Source organism: Canis lupus, chromosome 7 (assembly GCF_048164855.1).
Source record: "Canis lupus baileyi chromosome 7, mCanLup2.hap1, whole genome shotgun sequence".
Lineage (NCBI taxonomy): Eukaryota > Metazoa > Chordata > Mammalia > Carnivora > Canidae > Canis > Canis lupus.
This window is the reverse complement of record NC_132844.1, coordinates 14,401,141-14,421,531: the sequence shown is the minus strand read 5'-3', so window position 1 is coordinate 14,421,531 and position 20,391 is coordinate 14,401,141. Positions and strand designations below refer to the sequence as shown.

Genomic DNA, 20,391 nt, shown 5'->3' with positions numbered 1-20,391 from the left:
AAAGGGGAGATTGAAGAGAATTCACTGGTTTACTATTTACATATATGTGTGTGTGTGTGTGTATGTGAGTGTGTATGTGTGTGTGTGTATGGGAGGAGTTCCCATGGAAGTGGGAGAGGGTGGGGACAAAGGCAGAGGGAGAGACAGAATCTTAAGCAGGCTCCATGCCCAGTGTGAGCCCCATGTGGGGATCACTCTCACCACCCTGAGCCAAGATCACCAGTTGGCTGCTTAACCAACTAAGCCATCGAGGTGTCCCTCATCTCTTTTTATTTCAAAGGTATGTGGTGCCCTTGTGTTCTGAGCAAAAATAACTGTGCTAATCAGTAAAAGAGGCATAAGGTATTTGACACATTCCAGATTATAAAACATGTTTATAGCAGAATTAATATTAAAATTTAGAGGAACATTTAAAAACAGTATCAACAAATATAATCTTAAAAAATTAGAGGAACAACATGATAAGGAAGACAGCTCTAGGTATGAATCCACATATGAATTGGAACCAAATCTAAGGGCTCATTTTGGGATCCCTGGGTGGCGCAGCGGTTTGGCGCCTGCCTTTGGCCCAGGGCGCGATCCTGGAGACCCTGGATCGAATCCCACATCAGGCTCCCGGTGCATGGAGCCTGCTTCTCCCTCTGCCTATGTCTCTGCCTCTCTCTCTCTCTCTCTGTGACTATCATAAATAAATAAAAATTTAAAAAAAATAAAAACTAAGGGCTCATTTTATAAGTTTTTGTGCTGCATGGAAAGTCATTTAATGTTTCTGAGTCTCAACTTCATCATGGATAAAATGAGAAAAATAAGATTTGACCTACCCACTCTACAAAGTAGACAAACATTAAATATAAATTATATTTAGTATAGAATAAATATAAGAATTTTATCAAGTGGTAGATGAGGGGTTTGTCCTTAAGTCTATTTAGAGTCTATTGTACTCCTAGAACACAGTAAACACTTACCTAGCCCATAGTAAGTCCTCAATAAATAATTGTTGAATTCATTCAATAAATAAATGTATTTATTTCCAATCTTCAATTTTCACCTAGTTTTATTAAATCTTTTTTTAAGATTTTATTTATTTGAGAGGGAGAGCACGAGCAAGGGTGGCGGGGAGTGGCAGAGGGAAGGGGAGAAGCAGGCTCCTCGCTGCAGACGTGGGACTCAATCCTAGGACCCCTAGGATTGACTTAAGCTGCAGGCAGACGCTTAACCAACTGAGCCACCCAGGCACCCCTCACCTAGTATTATTAAAAAACCACAATAAAGCCAGGGAGGGATTGGTGAGGGTCCACTGGTTTACTATGTGCTTTTCAATTCTGACTGGTTTCATCTTTGTCTTCCAAATGGTTATTTCAAAGGTACACAGTGTCCTTATGTATTGAATAAAAATAGCTTCATTATACAAGAAAAGGTGAAAAGCAGGAGAACAGACTTGTGTTCATGACACTTGTGAATATCCATGTCATATGCCACGTCGCAGTGTCCATCCACATTGAGAAATTTGCAAGCACCTGAAGATGCAGGTCTGTCTATAAGGATGGTAGCAGCATTCTTACTTTTTCTGCTTTTCAATGTTTTAGAGTTTTGTTTTTTCATAAGTATGTAATTTTTCTGAAAATAGCCTTTTCCCAAATCGTCAAAAAGAAAATTATAAATGTGCTAGAAGAGACCATCTATCAGGCTACGTCTTTTATGAACTTCTCATTTAATGGTTTGGGATATTGCTCATTTCACTGGAAAGCTGTCCCACAAATATTCCCCTAGAGATTTGGTAGACCTCCACAACCTTTTGAAAGCTGGGTCTTGGAAAGACAAATACCTCAGGGATGATTCCAACACTAAGTGTAGTTCTCACCACTGGCCACTTGATGGCAGTGCCAACCTAACAGGTCCGGGTACACACCAATGTGAGTGAGGTCCCTAACTTCTTATCCATTCACATTTTAGGACCTATAAGAGGTGTTTGGTCAAGGTTTCATACTCTGGTTTATGACATTAGTTAGACGCATAGTTAGGTGACACCTGAAAAGGTGAATAATGAAGATGTCTGCGGTGTCCTATAATCATCTTTATCTCTCTGCCACACACTTTCAGTCACACTTTCTGGGCCATATCCCAGGAATAGTTCTCACCCTGAACTTCTCCACCTCTGAAATCTGAAATCCTACCCTCTGATCACTAATACCTATTGTTCCCTTTTCACTGTTACTATGAGGGCTGTGCTCTATCCAGACCACAGTCTCTTGAGTTCTTCTCTCTATTCCTTGATTCACTTCAGCCCTTTCCCCCATTAATCTTTGGCCTTTTTTGGTACCCCTCAAGGTTACAGATCTCCCCATGCCAATCCGTCTCCTCTTCTATATTTTCTAGCACCCCTTAGCTAGTGGTGACCATAGGACTAAGTTCTCACCAATGAATGTGAGTGCAAGCGATGTCTGCAGTTTTACCTTGCTTTTAATTTTTTTTATTTATAAAAATGTAAATATGATAGTCACACAGAGAGAGAGGCAGAGGGAGAAGCAGGCTCCATGCACCCGGAGCCCGACGTGGGATTTAATCCCGGGTCCCCAGGATCGCGCCCTGGGCCAAAGGCAGGCGCTAAACCGCTGCGCCACCCAGGGATCCCTTTACCTTGCTTTTAAAAAGAAAATACCGGTCAGCCCTGGTGGTGCAGTGGTTTAGCCCACCTGCAGCCCAGGGCATGATCCTGGAGACCCAGGATTGAGTCCCGCGTTGGGCTCCCTGCATGGAGCCTGCTTCTCCCTCTGTCTCTGTCTCTATAAATAAATAAAGTCTTTTAAAAATAAATAAATAAATAAATAGATAGATAAATAAATAAATAAATAGAAAGTACCTGGCTCTAGACTTCCTCTTCTCTCTTCCCCATGAGGGAGAACATGGGTGAACCCGCTAACCAACTTTGACTACACATGTGTGTGGGGATGGAATGGTAGGAATTTAGTTCCCTGAATAAATTCATGAATCCAAGCCTTCTGGTCAACTTGGACTTTTCATTTTGTGACTATCAAGTGAGAGAGACATAAACTATTTTAAGCCACTCTGCGTTGGTTTTTTTTGGTTATAGCTGCTCAACCTTTAACCAATCATATAGGACCTACCTGCAAGAACCCCATGCTTAGATCAATCCAACTCTCTGCCTCCCCCATGTTTACAGGTTGAGGGCTTCCTGAGATAAGCAGTATACACTGATTATCTCCATTACATAGAAACACTGGCTTTCCTCATTACTGGGGCTCTCCTACTGCCCACTGGTCTTTTTTGCATCCTCGGCTGGCTCTTCTATTCTCCCTGGTAACTTTTAAAAGTGTTTTACAGAGAAAATAAAAAAAGATCAAGAAGTAATTCCTGATCAATTCAACTTCCTGCTTCAATTAATAAAATCACTTGCTGCTGACCTGAATATTTTTACTATCACAATGGAATTTCTTCTTTTCCGTTCCCTATGCCTCATCTTTCCACATATCCTGGGATACATGCCCTTCTATCTTCATAGGGGCATGGGCACTGGATTACATCAAGTTTTTTTTTCTATTTTCTTTTTAAATTATTTTTTAATTTTTTTGGCTTTCCTGTACAAATACTCCCTCTCTATTTACTCCTTCTGATCAGAATTTAAATGTACTTATTTCCCACTTCTTATTTTTACTTATTATTTATTATTTTTATTTTTTTAAAGATTTTATTTATTTATTCATGAGAATACACAGAGAGGAGAGAGAGAGAGGCAGAGGCGCAGGTAGAGGGAGAAGCAGGCCCCATGCAGGGAGCCTGACATGGGACTTGATCCTAGGTCTCCAGGATCACGCTCTGGGCTGAAGGCGGCGCTGAACTGCTGAGCCACCCGGGCTGCCCCCACTTCTTATTTTTAAACAACAACTCAAAACTTTGCTTTGATCCCATCTTTTTGCTTTCATAGTCATGGTTCTTAGAGGTATTATGTACTGGCTGTGTGTGTGTGTGTGTATATATATATATATATATATATATATATATATATATATATATATACTTTTTTTGGGGAACTGGATGCAGGCTTTCTTTTGAACAATTGCAGCTCAATAAGTGCTTCCAAAGCTAACTTTTTGGGTACTAGCAAATAGTTTGATGATATAGATTTACAGCTGATTTCATACACACACACACACACACACACACACACACACAGACCACACAGATTTTTTTTTTTTTTTTTTTGGAGAATAAACAAATAGAGAAAAAGAGACAAAATCTTTCTTACAGAGGAATTTCAAATAATGGATGTAAATACCAGGTTCCTTCTTAGGAATTGGAACTTCATTCCATCCTTTTTTTTTTAAGTAATCCACATGCCCAACATGGGGCTTGAACTCACAACCTTGAGACCAAGAGTTGTTTGCTTTACTGACTGAGCCAGCCAGGTGCCTCCAATTCCATCCTTCTTGAGTGTAGACTGGACTTAGTGACTCAATCCAAAGAATAGACTATGGAGAGAAAAAAAAATAGTAACTTTATAATAGAAAAATCTGGCAGACACTATCTTAAGCAAGTGATCAGTATTAACATCAATGGTGATAAATCATGTTGTTATCACACACCCTCTGATATATGTGATGACAAAGGCATTGTCTTTGATATTCTCCCTGGAAACCTATAGCCCCAGTGTAATAAGAAAAATATCAGGTGAACCAAAGTTAAGGAACATTTTATAAAATATCTTACCACTACTCAAAATGGTCAAGGTCATCAAAACCAAAGATATACTGAGAAACTCGTAGACCAGCAGCAACTAAGGAGACATGACAACTAAATGTAATGGGATAATCTAGACGAGATCCTAGACAAAAAAAAAAAAAAAAAAAAAAAAAAAAGGACATTGGGGAAAGCTAATAAAATCTGAATAAAGGATGGAGTTTACTTTATATTGTTACAGACTAAATGTTTATGTTTCCCCAAAATCTATATATTTGGTGTTAAGGTATCCAGCCTATGGTCATATATTACAGCAGCCCAAATGGACCAATGTCAATTTCTTAGTTGTGGCAAATATACTAGGGTTATGCAAGATGTTAACCATAGAAGAAACTGAGTGAAAGGTATACAGAAACTGTCTACATTATACGACTTTTTAAAAAAGATTTTATTTATTTATCCACGAGACACACACATACACACACACAGAGAGAGCGAGAGAGCGAGAGAGAGAGAGAGGCAGAGGCAGAGACACAAAGGGAGAAGCAGGCTCCATGCAGGGAGCCTGAGGTGGGACTCGATCCCAGGTCTCCAGGATCACGCCGTGGCCTGAAGGTGGCGCTAAATCGCTGAGCCACCTGGGCTGCCCTATACGACTTTTATAATTTTCTATAAATCTAAAATTCTTCTAAGAAAGAAGTTCACTTAAAAAGTCCTATGAAAAAATAAAATAAATAAAAATAAAAATAAAAATAAAAATAAAAAATCCTATGGAGTTCCTGGGTGGTTCAATCTGACTCTTGATTTTGGCTCAGGTTGTGATCTCAGGGTGGTGGGATTGAGCCCAGGGTTGGGCTGTGCACTGAGCATGGCACCTGCTTGGAGTTTTCTCTCTCTCTCTCTGCCCCTCCCCCCTACCACTCACACATGCTCTCTCTTTCAATAGATAAATAAATAAACAAATAATAAAAAGATTAAAAAAATCCTATAACATGGAAGACATTGAAGTTCAATTTTACAAAACCACAGAGGAGCTGAAGAAACTATAGAGAACTCAAATAGTATGTAGAGGTATATAAATTTTGAAATTTATAGTTGAGCTTTTGAATATCTTGACCTATGGAAAGACAATACTAATGCAGCTCCTACTTAAGATAAATTTATATCATTACCTGGAACTGATACTAAGATATTAGATACTAAGATATCTAGGATACTAAGAAAGCTTAGGTTTTGCAATGTTTATATATTTGGCAAAATATTCAAAAGAATAATAAGGAGTCTTTTTAGCAAGTTTTTTTCTTGCAAAAATTATCAATGAGATGTACTCTGAATAGAAGCAAAATCGGTAACTGACAGTATTTGCGGCAAATTATTTGCATATTTAAGTAGGAAACTTGGAGTTGGGAATATTCTCTATGACTAGCTGTGAGTTCACCAGATACCTCAGCACCTTATGGACAGCATTTTATCAGAGGAGAGTATAGACAGCTGTCAATTTCAGGCATCAGCAATTTCAAATGTATTAGCAAGCAAAGTAAAATTCTGAAGATTACAATTGACGAATAATTTAAAAATATAAGATATTAAAAAATACATCCTTCAAGGAAATACTAGTGACATTAAAACAGAGGTACTAAGCAAATGATAGAAACACATGAGTTTGTATTTCAAATAACTATTCTGTTTATTTCATTTTTAAAGCATTCAGATAGTCAATATAACAAAGTCTTTTAAAAATTTATAGAATTTGTAGAATTCACTGTGAATAACTTCTGTGGTCACTCAACATATAGATCTTTCTGAGCAACCTGCAGGTAGACATTGGTTCCTTATTCATTATTGCATCCGACATGGGGATATTTAGTACATGTCTGTTAAGGGAATAAATGAATGAATGAACATTTTTGCCCTGTGGAATATTCAGGAACATTTTTTTTTGCCTTGTGATGTTGTCACTAATGACATGTAACTTGACATCAACATTTCTGTTTGCAGTATATGGACTTTTAACACCTGGGTAAGCTCTGTTCAGGTGCTCATGGTGGAGATTCAGACACAGGGGATGGAACACCTCCTCTTTTATACTTACTCCCTCCTGGGGTTTCTGTCATTTTTTTATTTTGAAGTTTAAAAATTCTATTTAAAAAGTTGAAAGACTAATATAATTAACATTCATGTTTCCTTCATTAATAATGAATTAAGAATGTTAATAATAATTCCCTATTGTGGAAAATGCACTTTTATTTTCCCAATTGTCCCCCAAATGTCTTATTATATAGCCTTTTTTTTTTCAGTCTTGTATCTTTTTTTTTCAGTCTTGTATCTAATGAAGCTTCATGCATTGCATTTGTCTGTGTTACTTTTACCTCTTTTAATCTAGAACAGTCCACTGACTTCTTTTGTTCATTTTTTATATCACTGACTTTTTTGAAGAGCCTTACAGAATGTTCTATATTCTGGATTTGTCCACTGTTAAGATTTTTAAATGTTATAAAGCAAATTAAAAACATGTGGCCAAGGTCCCTTTTATTAGACAAGGATGTTTTAAAGAACTGGGCTGTTAGGCATAAATGCCAGTCATAATGTGAAGAGATTTCATCTACCATGCAGGACAAGAGGTCTCCTTCCCATGCAGTCAAGGGAAAAAAAACCCTCAATTATTTCAATGAAGCAGTAATCATTTAGAATTTGTTGATAATTTCTTTTCAAAAACATCAAGTAAAATTCCCACTAAGTAATTTCTGAAGCACAATAGATTTGAAAAGAAATTTTTTACATATAAAAGCACATTGCTTTTAGTTTACCTTTTCAGCAAACGTTACACTGTGAGCACATTTGGAATAAGATGACCTATCACCACATACTAATTGTGATTTATGCAAATAAATGGCCAAATATGGTGATAAAGAGGTATTTTTAATTTTTTTTTCAGTTTTCCTACATGATACCATTTTTTTGGTCATTGCATTTTTTTTGGAGGTGGGGAGGCAGGACATGAAGCAGGCATAGGCACTAATCCAAATCAATTCTGCTTTCATTTAAACAGACTAACTTGTTTTCAATCAGTGAATAGCATTTATTTGGTTTTACTGCAGTAGGTGCCAAGAAAAGATAAAGATAATATGGCAGATATGGCTCCTGCTTTGGAAGATATTATTTTCAAGAAGTGTAAATAAGGGAAACACACTGATATTTTCCACTTGCCATTTTTTTGCTATATATATATATATACACACACACACGCACATACACATTATCTTTGGGGGAGATTAAATTTTATTTTAAGTGCTTCATTATCTGTGGCCTTAAATCAGTCATCTTCCAGCATATCGTAGAGAAGATGGTAGGCGCTCAGTAAGTGCCTTTTCCCCGAATGAACTCAAATTTGTTGTGTGCATATTGCTATTTTCAAATTGCTGTCACACATGGTCTGGGTGAATTTCATCTGCATTGAAATTTGGAGGAAGCTCTTGACAGATGACAGTGTGGGGCCCTGCAGGGTGAGAAGAGAAGCCGTGCCAGCCTGGTGGAGAATAACGTGACCTTAAAGCTACCCTTGAAAGACAGCGGGAGTGTGTGGCTCTCACAGCCTCCCCAGCACCTCCACACAGGGCGGTGGGTCCAGAGATGTACATGGGGAAAACAATAACTACATTAGCATTCAGAGCATCCACATCAAAGTGCTTCCTTTTCCAGTGTTGTCTGCAGATGGGAAAGCTGGGGATCTTTAGAGGATTTTTATGGTAATTATAACGCCTCTTATATGCTCATCCTTCTCTACAACATTGCTCATGAAACAACTACCTAACTCATTATGCTGTTGTTAGAGGATGGAAAAAATTAAAATAACCCAATTTCTTTGTTTGCATTTATGTCTCACCCAGTAGCATACATTTACATACATTTAGAAAATATGTATCCCTTTTGGCACCAAACAGTATTGGATCAGTCCCTTTACCTTCTGAGATTTAGTTTCTTCATAAGCAGAGAAGGAATAAAAAGATCCACTCTGTTTATTTCTCAGATTTGCTGCAAGATCCAGTGAGAAAAAGAATGTGTATGGAAAAGCTACAACATGTATTATTACCACTATTACGCTCCCCCCCCACTACTATGTATATGACCACATGTAGGCATGGACTATGGTCATCAAGAGTGTCCTCATTCAGGGGCGCCTGGGTAGTGGAGTCCGTTGAGGGTCTCTTGGTTTCTGCTCAGGTTGTGATCTCAGGGTCGTGCGATCAAGCCTGCATGGGCTCTGCACTCAGCACGGAGTTGGATTGAAATTCTCTCTTTCCCTCTCCCTCTGCCCACCCCTGCCCCATGCTCTCTCTCTCAAATAAATAAATACATAAATCTTTAAAAAAAAAAGTGTCCTTTTTCAAGCAGATACTGAGTCAGGATGAACAGAACAGAATGGTGGGGGTGATAGAAGATGAAAGTGTATTTGTTGGTGTGAGAAAATCTCCCAAGAAAGTCTTGGGACCTTTCTTTAAAGTCAGGAGAGAACTGTGCTTATGGCTTCCAAGAGGCACCTTCTTCCTCTCTCTCTATCTCTCGAAGCTCAGCTCAGCATATCCCCACCCAAGTGGGTGGTGGGTATCCCTGCCTGGAAAGACATTATGGTATTGGTGGAAAGCCTGGGGATCCAAAAAAACAAAAATCAGGACTAAAATCCCGATGCTCCTCCTAATTTAGTGTGTGACCATGTCCATAATACTGAATCTCTCAGAGTCTCATTTTTCTTCTTCATAGGATCATCTTAGCATTGTTATGACCATTATGTTAACACAGAAGATGTGAAGTGGCACATGGTAGCCTTTCAGAAATTGTAGTCTCCTTCACTCCAAATCTCCAGCCCACACAACCTGGATTTCTTCATTTTGGGAATGGGGATGATATTTACCTTCAAATTAATGAACCAATATATGTAAGTCTTAGCACAGAGCCTGGCACATGGAACTGTAATGAATTCATTCAGGCCCCAGCCTAAGATGATAATACAGTGAGAAGGATCTCGAGAGGAAATAGGAAGGGCTTGTGCCTCAGCTAGAAGCCGTGATCATGAGGAAAATAATCTGACTTGAGATGTAAGAGGGTCAAGTTGAGGCTGCATGATCAACTTCTGGGTATGAGACTTACATTTGATTTCTCTCTTGGTTTAAAATGTCAACAAATGCCAGTCATTAAGTATTTTCATATCTGACTTGCATGTTGATATTGCTGCCTAGAAGGGACTTGCATTGAAAAAGCAGAGAGGCCTATTCTCCGGTGTAAATTGGCTGGGAGCTGAGCCCGCCACTGTAGCTGTCCTAATCTTTATTCTGCCTGGAGACAAATTAGGAGCAAGAAGTGGGAGACACCCACTGCATTCTGGCCTGTTTTTCATACTTAAACATTTAACACAAGACTCCGCTCCCCATTCCAATCTAGCTGTAAGTCCTCTTGACTCTACCTTCAGAATCTATCCACTTCTTTTCACTTGCATGGCCACCATCCCAGGCCAAGCCACTTTTCTCTCTTATTTGGACAATGGTGTCAAAAAGTAGTTCTCTATCTCTTTTCCTCCCCTCAGTAGATATGACGGTTGTCTTGACAACCTGCAGTCACTTCTCTCTGCTGTGGCAGCTGTATGGTTTTTGTGAGATTGGCCCCACCCCCACCTCCAGGGCAAGCTCTGATGACTTAATGCCTATCAAGAAAATCCAAGCTGTACTGTAACATAATTGGTTGGATCATCGGGCAGAAATCCAATCAGCCCCTGATATCTATCTGGCCAAAAGACTGATTCAAGATGGTCCAATTAGGGCAAAACTGAAGGCATTTGTCAAATAGTTCACGGAAGGCATCCTGTTCTTTCTTCCTGGACATGGAGGAGATAGCATGAGGTGGTATGCAGACTGGTGGCCATCTTGTACAGCCAGGCTGAGGATGAAGTCACCTCAATAGGAGGCAGGAGTTATCAGAATCTCAGAGAAATGGAGTAAAATCCCCCATCAACCCATGCCTAAAGCCCTTTCTTCCTCTAAACTTTTCAGCAACATGAACTAACCAATGCCCTCTAAACCATTTTTGGATCTCTTACAAAGATTCCTAATGGCTATATACTGAGTCCCACCACCCACTTCCTGGCACCAGAGCCTTGTTTCCCTGAGCCTCAGTTTACACACCTGTGAAACGAAAGATGGCTGATAACACTTCAGTTATTTCTGTGACTCTACCTTGATTTTCAGCTCTGTTTGGGAGTAAATTCAAAAACAAAGTGGTGGTGTTCTTGGTAATACTTTTCAAAAAAGGCCAAATGTGAATGAACATTTAGTCTGAAACTCTGTCTCTATTCACTTTTGGAATTTTAAAAATCAGGTTAGTCCACAGAATACTGATGATTGGATTTCTCTGATGAGCTCAGATTTGATGGTGGCAGTAGGCAATATAAAATACTTTCGTTTTATTAAGAAATCTCCTAGACTTCAAACTTCGCATTTATGAAATTTCACAGATACAGAGAAGGTTGCCTACCAGAGCAGAAGTGTGTCAGCTCTGCACAACAGGTGGGATGCTTGTAGTTTTTGAACAAAAAGTCTTAGGAATAAACTTTGAGACTTTAATCTGTTCATGAATATCCGGCTCTAGTTCAATCTTGTCTCAGGTCACATTGCACAATTACATCTAAATTGGACCTGGATGCCATAAATATGGGGGAATGTCTAAGTGCTCATCAACAGGATTTTTATTACTATGACAATATCATCCTTTTTACATTTTAATTAGTTTCCAAGAAGAGTAGATTCTTACCTCACTCTGATGTGGGGGGAGAAAGTTAATAATATATCATTAAAAAGGAGATTTGAAATATCCTGGATACTTGTTTTTATAACAAAAGAATATCCAACAAAAAGAATTTGTGAAATAGTCATCTTTCCAATGAGTCTTCTAAAATTTGGAATTTAAAAAAAATCCATAATTATTTTTCAGTCAAGCAAAGAGGCCCTACCTAATTCTTTCTTATGAAGAGCTAGGTGTGTCTGAATGCACTCTCAAAGGTCATCCTGATCCATTCACCTATTACGCTGTTAGGAGGCATCCTTGAGTAAGGAGTAGAAACCTGGGGTACCTCGTGGCATAGCTGGTTGCATTTCTCACTCTTGGTTTCAGCTCAGGGTCCTGAGATTGAGCCCCATGTTGGGCTCCAAATGGGGCTCTGAGTGGAGCTCAGCAAGAGCACGGAGTCTGCTTTCTCTACCCCTCCCCTCAATGTGCTTTCTCTCTCTCATAAAATAAATCAATCTTAAAAAAAAAAAAAAAAAAAAAAAGAGTAGAAACCCGATGGCATTCAACAAATGGTCACACTATTTTATATGATGGCAAATAAATGTTTTGGTTGGAAATTTCTCCTCGATGATATAATTCAGGTCTGGGACACAATGAATAGTGATTACTTTGGGAAATCATGAGGCAAGTGAGGAAGGAGGAGCAGAGACACCTGCAGGAGGAGAGTAGGAGACAGGAATGGAAGGAGGGCTCCTGCCGAGGTTCTACAGGAGGTTCTACAGGGCTGTGGAATGCGGTTCCTCTGTGTGCTGAGCTGAAACAGTATGAATTGGGAATAGAGTGGCCCCACCATCACTGTTCTAGATAATCTGAATTAACTATGTTAACAAGTGTTTCTTAAAACCTATTTGTATTAGAAACGTGCATGTTGACTGCAATACACGGTATACTTAGGAAGGGCATCATGGTAATACCAGTGGCTGGTGATGGAGAAGAATCACCGTGGGAGTGGAGAGCTAAGGGGATGGACCAGAATCAGGGTCAAATGTCAACTGCAGAAATCAGAGGAGTGTCCCCATGGTCCCCAGCCACCCAGGTCTGGTGGTGCTGTGCTGAAGGTACAGGTTACCTATTCTACTCTAGACAGCATGGGGACTTTTACCAGTATAACCCATAATAATCAGTTCTATGGTTTAACTTTAATAATATCATTTAATTATTTATGGTAGAGACTGTTAATATCAATCACAATGTCAACAAGTTATTTTTACTAATGGCTTTTTGAGATCACATTTATCATCTAGAAATCATTTAGACAGAGCTGGGTGTATATAAAAAACTGCATATAAACCATCTGAGCAGAGTTGGGTACATTTGAAAACCCTTCATATGTGCTAAGAGGATATAAAAATTTATATTCACTGAATAATGCGTTATTGATGAGTCATAGTTTCAGAAAAAGCACATAGTAAAAAGCTCAATATTCATTACGATTCCTTTTCATATATTTCCAGAAAGTGTCTTGGATTTATACATCATCATAACAGAAATTATATTCTCAAGATTACCCGCTTCCCTTCCTTAAGTGGTAAGGCATTATTTTCTAGTATCCTAAAAGATAAGCATGTTACACAGGTTACACATTTCTACCTAACACTTTGATAAATTTCTGCATATTGTCTAATTCTGCATTTTATTTTATGATAGAAACTTTTGTATCTCCTTTCAGTTCAGTTAGCAGACCTTGATTGAAAATACAAAAAGGGCAAGGCAGTGTGTTCACGAAGAGGTAATATGTGGGCATGGAAACTCTGAGGTCAGGCTAACTTGAAACAATCTCAGCTCCACTTATGAACCATTTGTAAACTGGGAGGCGAATCAGGCTGGAGTGAGGTGTGTGCTGTGCCTAGGTGTCCTTGGGAACCAGGACACATGAGAGGCTCTTACAGCTTTCATGAAAAGTTTAATGAGACATTCATTAACAAAAGTTTAATGAGACATTCATTAACAGCTAACATAATAAATAGGATCACTTTAAAATTGGAATTGCTATATTGACCAGATTAAAGAAGAATGTTAATTCTGATGATGGCAAAAAGACAAATAAAAAAAAAAAGAATAGGTACTACTGAATAAAAAATGGAGGTATAATACTCTACAGAAGCTAACTTATAATCTGTTGAATAAAGTCACCTAGAGCCTGGAAATGCGAGGTAATATGAAGCCAAAGGGTTTAGGTAGAATTAAAAAAAAAATGTTCTCCATGTTATTTGACAAAAAGCATAGTGCAGCAGATATCACTGAGCACTGACTTCTGTCCTCAAGAGACCTGGTTTGATGAACTGAGTTGCAAAAAGCAGTGCTTCCCCAACACTGGAGTTCTGGTCTCAGTTGCACGCTTCTGAATTTATTTCAACTGTGGTGGTGGAAATCGGGTGAGCTCCTTTCTATAGGGAAAATCTGCATATATCATGCAGATATATCTGCATATATCAAAAGTGAAACCTTCTGGAGAAGCTGCTCATGGGTAGTAATTGAATCCAGTAGTGGGTAATGCACTTGTGGAGAGGTTAGTGGGTGAAGTGTTGGGAGAGGATTTTGAAAATCCTGTATTTGACTGTAGTATTGAAGAGAGGAAAAGGGAGGATACGAAGAAGACAAGCAAGGGCAAGAGCCCATTCAGGAGGGAGGAGGGATGTGTCAGCTCAGATCTCCTGAGACTGAGAAGTCCTTAGGGAGGCTCTGGGAGTAGAGAGAGAGACGAGGAATGTGAGGCAAGAGGCAGAACACATGTCATGTGTTCAGAGCACTTGGTCTGCTCCAGAGAGGAGGAACCTCTGGCAGAAATATATCAGATGAGATACCCTGGCTCATAGAGTCCCATGTCTTTTTTTTTTTTCAGAAAAATAATTTATTTCTCCATATGCTTTATTTAAAAGCATCTAGCGAACACCACATATTTGAATTTCCAAACACATTATTTTCATTTTGCCTTCTTGTTTTCTTATTTTGTGAGTAAGTAACCCACTCTACCCAAAGGTAAAATACAGATTTTATTATATATACAAAATTAAGTCTAGAGTATAAGGAGATAAGGATATTAAGCAGATCCTATTTTAAAGAGTTGAACAACTTGAGTTTTGTTGCTCATTCTTTCAGTAGTTACTGAGGAAGAGATCCAGCCATCCATTAGCCAGTGTTTATTGCAGAGCTGAATATTGTCTATGATTTTTTAAAAAAAGACTTTTTAATTATTCATGAGAGACACAGAGAGAGAGGCAGAGACATAGGCAGAGGAAGAAGCAGGCTCCCCGTGGGAAGCCCAATACAGGACTCGATTGATCCCAGGAACCTAGGATCATGATTGAGCCAAAAGCAGACACTCAACCACTGAGCCGCCCAGGCACCCCTCAATGTCTATGATTCAACCAACATAAAAAGTAGAAATTTAGAAATAAGAATTAAAAAATATATTTGTAATATCCTATTTTTAATTGTCACCAATAGTTTCATTCTAATGCTATTCATTGGCTAATAAATGGATTTTCCTAGTAATGCCCTGATTACCTCTGAACTTTCAAGTAAGAAGTGAAGTCCTTAAGATCACAACAGACACAACTAAAGAATTTTGGTTATAGACACAGTGCTGATATCCATTTAGCACGTGCTGTGTTTATTGAAGAGAACAGGTACTTTAGTATCAGTAAGAACCAGGGTTTGTACAAAGATCTCTTACTCTTCAATATCATATTATCATTAAACACATCTGGCATTTACCAGGGGCAAAACACATATGACATTTCTAAGTCCAAGAGCATGCTGGAATCTTAGAGAAGAGAAAATACATGGAATCTTTCAATTGCTGGTGAATCCATATTATTAGTTGGCATTCTTTTGAAGCTGCTCTTTGCTTACAGTTGTAGCAAGCAACTCTAACAACCTTGAAAGAGACTATGAGAGCTTTAATTTTTACTGTGGTGGAAGCAGGCATCCAAAACCAGATGACATCTGACCTTCAAGATAAATGGAAGTGGCATTGCTATGGTGAAGGCTGTGGTCAAGGCACAAGGGCCCAGAGACACCTGTTTCAAAATTTTGATACAACCCCCTTTATTATCTTCACTGGGCTTAGAAATACTATTTGAATGGAATATCTTACAATATTGAGATAAGCATAATTTTCTTGTACTTACCAAGTTAATGTTTCACATTTATATAAAAATGAAATTAAATAAATAATAGTTACTAGGACTTATGTTCTGTATTTTTAAATACAAATGGGAAAATTAATTGTATTATATTTTAAAGATATGAAACCTGAAAGAATGTTAATAATTATTTTTTAACAAAACTTTAAATAAAAAATAAAACTGCTTTTATGTAATATTTAACAGTGGCAAGGACTTCTACCCCTGACCAAGATGTAGTAACAGGGACCGGATTGACTCTCACACCTGAAACAACTAAAAAAATGAGCAAAATATAAAACAATCATTTTGAAGACATTGGACATCAGATAATGAACAGTAATCACAAGGAGACAGGAAACAACCAGGGCATGATTGCCCCTGCTTACCTGCAGGAGAGAGTTTCTGGGCCATCGTATGGGCCAGGGGAACCCAGGTAGAACCTGGTAGTATCTTGAGTCGAGGAGATGGAGGCCAAGGTGACTTAGAGCTGTGAATGGTCCTGTCTACCTTCCTCTGAGTACTGATCAGCTGACACACCTATGAGGAAACCACTCAAGGCTAAGGAAAGAAACACCTGGAAGGAATCAAGACAATAACCCTTGACGATTATACCGGGCCACGAATAATTCCTTTTCCCACCAGCCAGAAAAGAAAACTTCATAAATCAGAGGATATTGGGTAAAGTTCTCAGGACAGTTTTTCTTCACTGAGTGGGGGGATGGAGGGGTGAGGGGGAGTGGGAATTAGAGCTATATTAAAGGCTGTTCTGGTCACCCCTAAAAAAGCTGAAAAGCAAAGATCTAAACAGGTTGAACTGTTTCCAAGCAAATAAATCACATCTTAGAACAAATCTCAGGAATATATATAGGAGTACAAGAATGTCCAGCCCCCAACAAGTTAAAATTCACAATTGCTGGCATCCAATTAAAAATTATCAGCATGCAAAGGGGAGTGGTATACTTTTTAATATATGACACAGATTGAGGAGAATAATCAATTTGAAACCAAACCAGACTTGACACAGATGTTAGAATTAGCTCACAAACACATTGAACAGTTAAGTTTATATTCCATGTGTTTAAAATGTTAAGTAGAAGGGTGCCTGGGTGGCTCAATTGGCTGAGTCTGACTTCACTCAGGTCATGATCTTGGGGTCCTGGGATGGAGCCCTGCATTAGGTTCCCTGCTCGGTGGGGAACCTGCTTTCCCCTCTCACTCTGCCCTTCCTTCTGCTCATGTAGCCTCTCTCAAATAAATAAATAAATAAATAAATAAATAAATAAATAAATAAATAAAAACTTAAAAAATATAAAATGTTAAGTAGAACATACAAGATATAAAAAAGACCTAATCAAATGCCTAGAGATAAATAAATAAATAAATAAATAAATAAATAAATAAAAACTTAAAAAATATAAAATGTTAAGTAGAACATACAAGATATAAAAAAGACCTAATCAAATGCCTAGAGATGGAAACTATAATGTCTAAGATTAGGTTAATAATTTAAAAATCTTGATAGCCTGCCAATCAAAATGGAATTACTGATCACAAACATTTATAAGAAATGTTCACCTCACTCCATCAAAGGTGTCAAAACAGTGCACACTGGGAAGGCCATCCAGTTATTTTAGGCCAACTTAATCCTTTGTCCTCTGGCTTCCAGTGGATTCAGACAACTGTTACGTATCAGCTGGTGATGGGTGACCAGGAGAAAAGATTGGAGTAAAAATTCTCCTAGGTCCTTCCCTGCTGGGTTGCTGCAGATTGGCTTCATCTTTCCCTGGAAGCTACTCTCTTCCATTGCTATTGTAGGTCCAGGAGTGGTAAGGGCTCACTGAATGGCACATTTTCTTGTTGGCTTCCCTCAACCCTGCTCACAACTTGATAGATAAAATCTATTAAATTCCATCTATTAAATTCCACTAGTTTAAGTGTGCCATCTCTTTCTTGACTCTGACATAATGTATTCTGTGATTTTAGTTATAAAGTCATTTTCAAATCCCATTCACGTCTAAAACTTATTTTTTCTGGCTTCCATGTGCATAAAAAATTCCCATATTTCTGTAGTCTTTGTTCAGTGTGTGTGTGTTCAGTGTGTGTTTTAACATTTAGTTTATACAAGAAATTACTCACAATAAATTGTCAATAAACAGCTTTATGTATTATTTGGTTTCAGAATTTCAGTTAACTGCAGCTATTGACTTCAACCAATGTCAGACTGAGTATTGAGAGTCTTGGCCTTGGTAGCTTTAATTGCAGCCCAACTTCAGCAGAGAAAATTTGGTGCCACTTCCCCTCCTTTAACTCAAGATGCCAGTCAATTTACAATTGGTCTGTTTTATGTGAGTAGGGGCATGAAGAAATTAGCTTATGTGGTAGCACTTTTTCAATTTATTCCAGCAATGTTTCTTCCCTTAAAGATCCACCCCTTAATCTAGCTCCGGCACAACATTCCTCCTCTTGTTCCAGACAAATATAAGCCTAACCAATTCATACCAATTAGGATGGCTATTAAAAACAAACCATAAAGTGACAACTATTGGCATAGATGTAGAGAAATTGGAAGGCTTGGATAGTTGATGGAAATATAAAGTGGTACAGCTGCTGTGGAAAGCTGTATGGTGAGTACTCAAAGAATAAGCATACATTATGATATGATCCAGCAATTTCACTTCTGAATATATACCCAAAAGAAGCCAAAGCAGGAAAATGAATATATATTTATACATCCATGTTCAGAGCAGTATTATTCCTAATAGCCAAAAGGTGGAAACAACCCAAGTGTATGAATGGATAAACAAAATGTGATATATCCATAAAAAGGAAGGCTAAATAATACATTTTGATATACACTACAATATGGATGAACCTTGAAGACATTATGCTTAAGTGAATGAGCCAATCTCAAAAGGACAAATATTGTAGGATATACCATTTATATGAGGTACTTGGGATAGTCAAATTCAGGGATAGGAAGCAGAATTGTGGTTGCTGGGGTTGAGGGGAGGAGGAATGGGAAGTTAGAGTTTAATAGAGACAGTTTCAGTTGGAAGAAATGAAAAAGCTCCAGAGATGATAGTTGCAAAACAATATAAATCTCTTAGCGTCCCTGAACTTTGCATTAAAAAATGGTTAAAATGGTACATCTTAAGCTATGTGCATATTACCATAATAAAAAATAAAACTGACCATAGTTACCTGGGGAGGGCTATACATTTTTATAGACAATAATTCTGAGTTGGTCAGTATTAGGAAAAGGAAGTCTGTTAGGTGGAGCAAGCCTAAAGCAGCTTAAAACACAGGGAATTTCAGTATTTCTTTTAAAAATATCAATTACCTCACTGGATAAAGAAAGGCCACCACAAATTAGATATTGTATATCCAGAAATGCCTTTGGGTTTTTAAAAAGAGCTTAAAGACTTACGTGCCACAAATTTTGTGAACAAATTAGAGAATTCCAAGTTCTTTATGTTGACTTTGACTTTCTGAAATACATATTATCCTCCTGATTTTTTAAAAAAATATAAAATGTGATAAAACCAACTATGCTAAGTAGTCACAACTTCGTGATCTTGGAAAGAAAATATTAGTTTAGAGGAAAAACATAAGCATTTTCCTTCTTTCTTGCAGTGACAGGAACATCCATTCCTTTAGTAATTGCTCCTTCAAGATGCCGCCTCATTTCAGAGCCCTGTTGGCCTTGTGGGCTGCTCCTGTCCAGCAGCCATCAGTCCTTATTGTTGGGCTTTCTTGTGATGGATTTTTTCTGTAGGTGAATTTTCTGACATCCTCTTCAAGGTTCAGAGGTAGAAAATTCTACGTTTCTGTTTCATAAGAGCCAAGACTCAAACAGAACCTTAAAAGAACATATTATTAGTGTTTCCACTAAACACATTTTCTTCATTCCTGTGGAACATATAAATTTTCATATCCTACCAATTAGGTGTGGAGTTTGGTTAGCCTTTGACTAGAAAATATAAGAAATGTATTAAAAAAGAAGAATTGGGAAATTATAAGTCACCTGCTTTCTTCTGATGTCCAGATTTGTCTTCTTGTGTGATGTCTTCATCGTCTTGTCCCACACAGCCTTTGGTAGTGTCCTTAGCCCAGGATACTCCTTTGTACCTGAGGTCAGGGCCTGGACCCAGCTTATGTGGGCATTGGGGCCTGACCATGAAAGCAGGGTATTGGGAAGTAATCTGAGCCATGGTACACATGGTGCCCTAGAAGCTGGAAAGAAATTAGAAAATGGAACCAATTTATTGCAGTCATGTGGAGATAAGGCATTGAATTACTGCACTCTTTTAGACACCTTTGATAAATCAGATTTAAGAACAAATCGAATGTAGTAAATCAAAAACTAAAAATTGATCTAAAGTTTTTAGTTTAAATGACATGAAAAATGGTATTTTTATTGGAAAGCATGAGGAATTTGAAGAGAATGAGAAGAGGAATTCAATCATGCACATGTGCTATTGAAGGGAGAAGAAGGTATTGCGATGGAGTTATCATGGAAATAGAAATGGGGGTCTAGCCAGGGTACATGTCTAGGGCTAGAGAGATGGAACTGGAAGCCCTAATAAATGGGACAGTGTTGAAGCTTTGTGTAAAAGTGAACTCTCCAAGGGAGATCATCAGAGAAAAGCAAAGGGCTGGTAACACCTTAAGAGTTAGCAGTCAGGAGTAAATGTCTACAGTGAAATCAGGAGATGTAGTAAGGTCCCAGTAT

The 20,391-nt window shown here is 38.2% G+C and overlaps 2 long non-coding RNA genes across 2 annotated transcripts in view; one reads left to right on the top strand and one right to left on the bottom strand.

Annotated features, from left to right (window-relative positions):
• Nucleotides 1-4,272: 4,272 nt before the first annotated feature.
• On the bottom strand, nt 4,273-19,905 carry LOC140636595 (uncharacterized). The gene is made up of 3 exons (XR_012033809.1): nt 19,684-19,905; nt 16,046-16,233; nt 4,273-4,487 (listed from the first exon to the last, which is right to left on the bottom strand). It is a non-coding gene; the product is annotated as an uncharacterized lncRNA (long non-coding RNA).
• Nucleotides 9,466-20,391, top strand: part of LOC140636593 (uncharacterized) — a 173,041-nt gene continuing 162,115 nt past the window's right edge. The window contains exons 1-3 of the long non-coding RNA XR_012033806.1: nt 9,466-9,628; nt 12,984-13,057; nt 15,864-16,337. This is a non-coding gene — a long non-coding RNA (uncharacterized lncRNA). The remainder of the gene's footprint in view (nt 9,629-12,983; nt 13,058-15,863; nt 16,338-20,391) is intronic.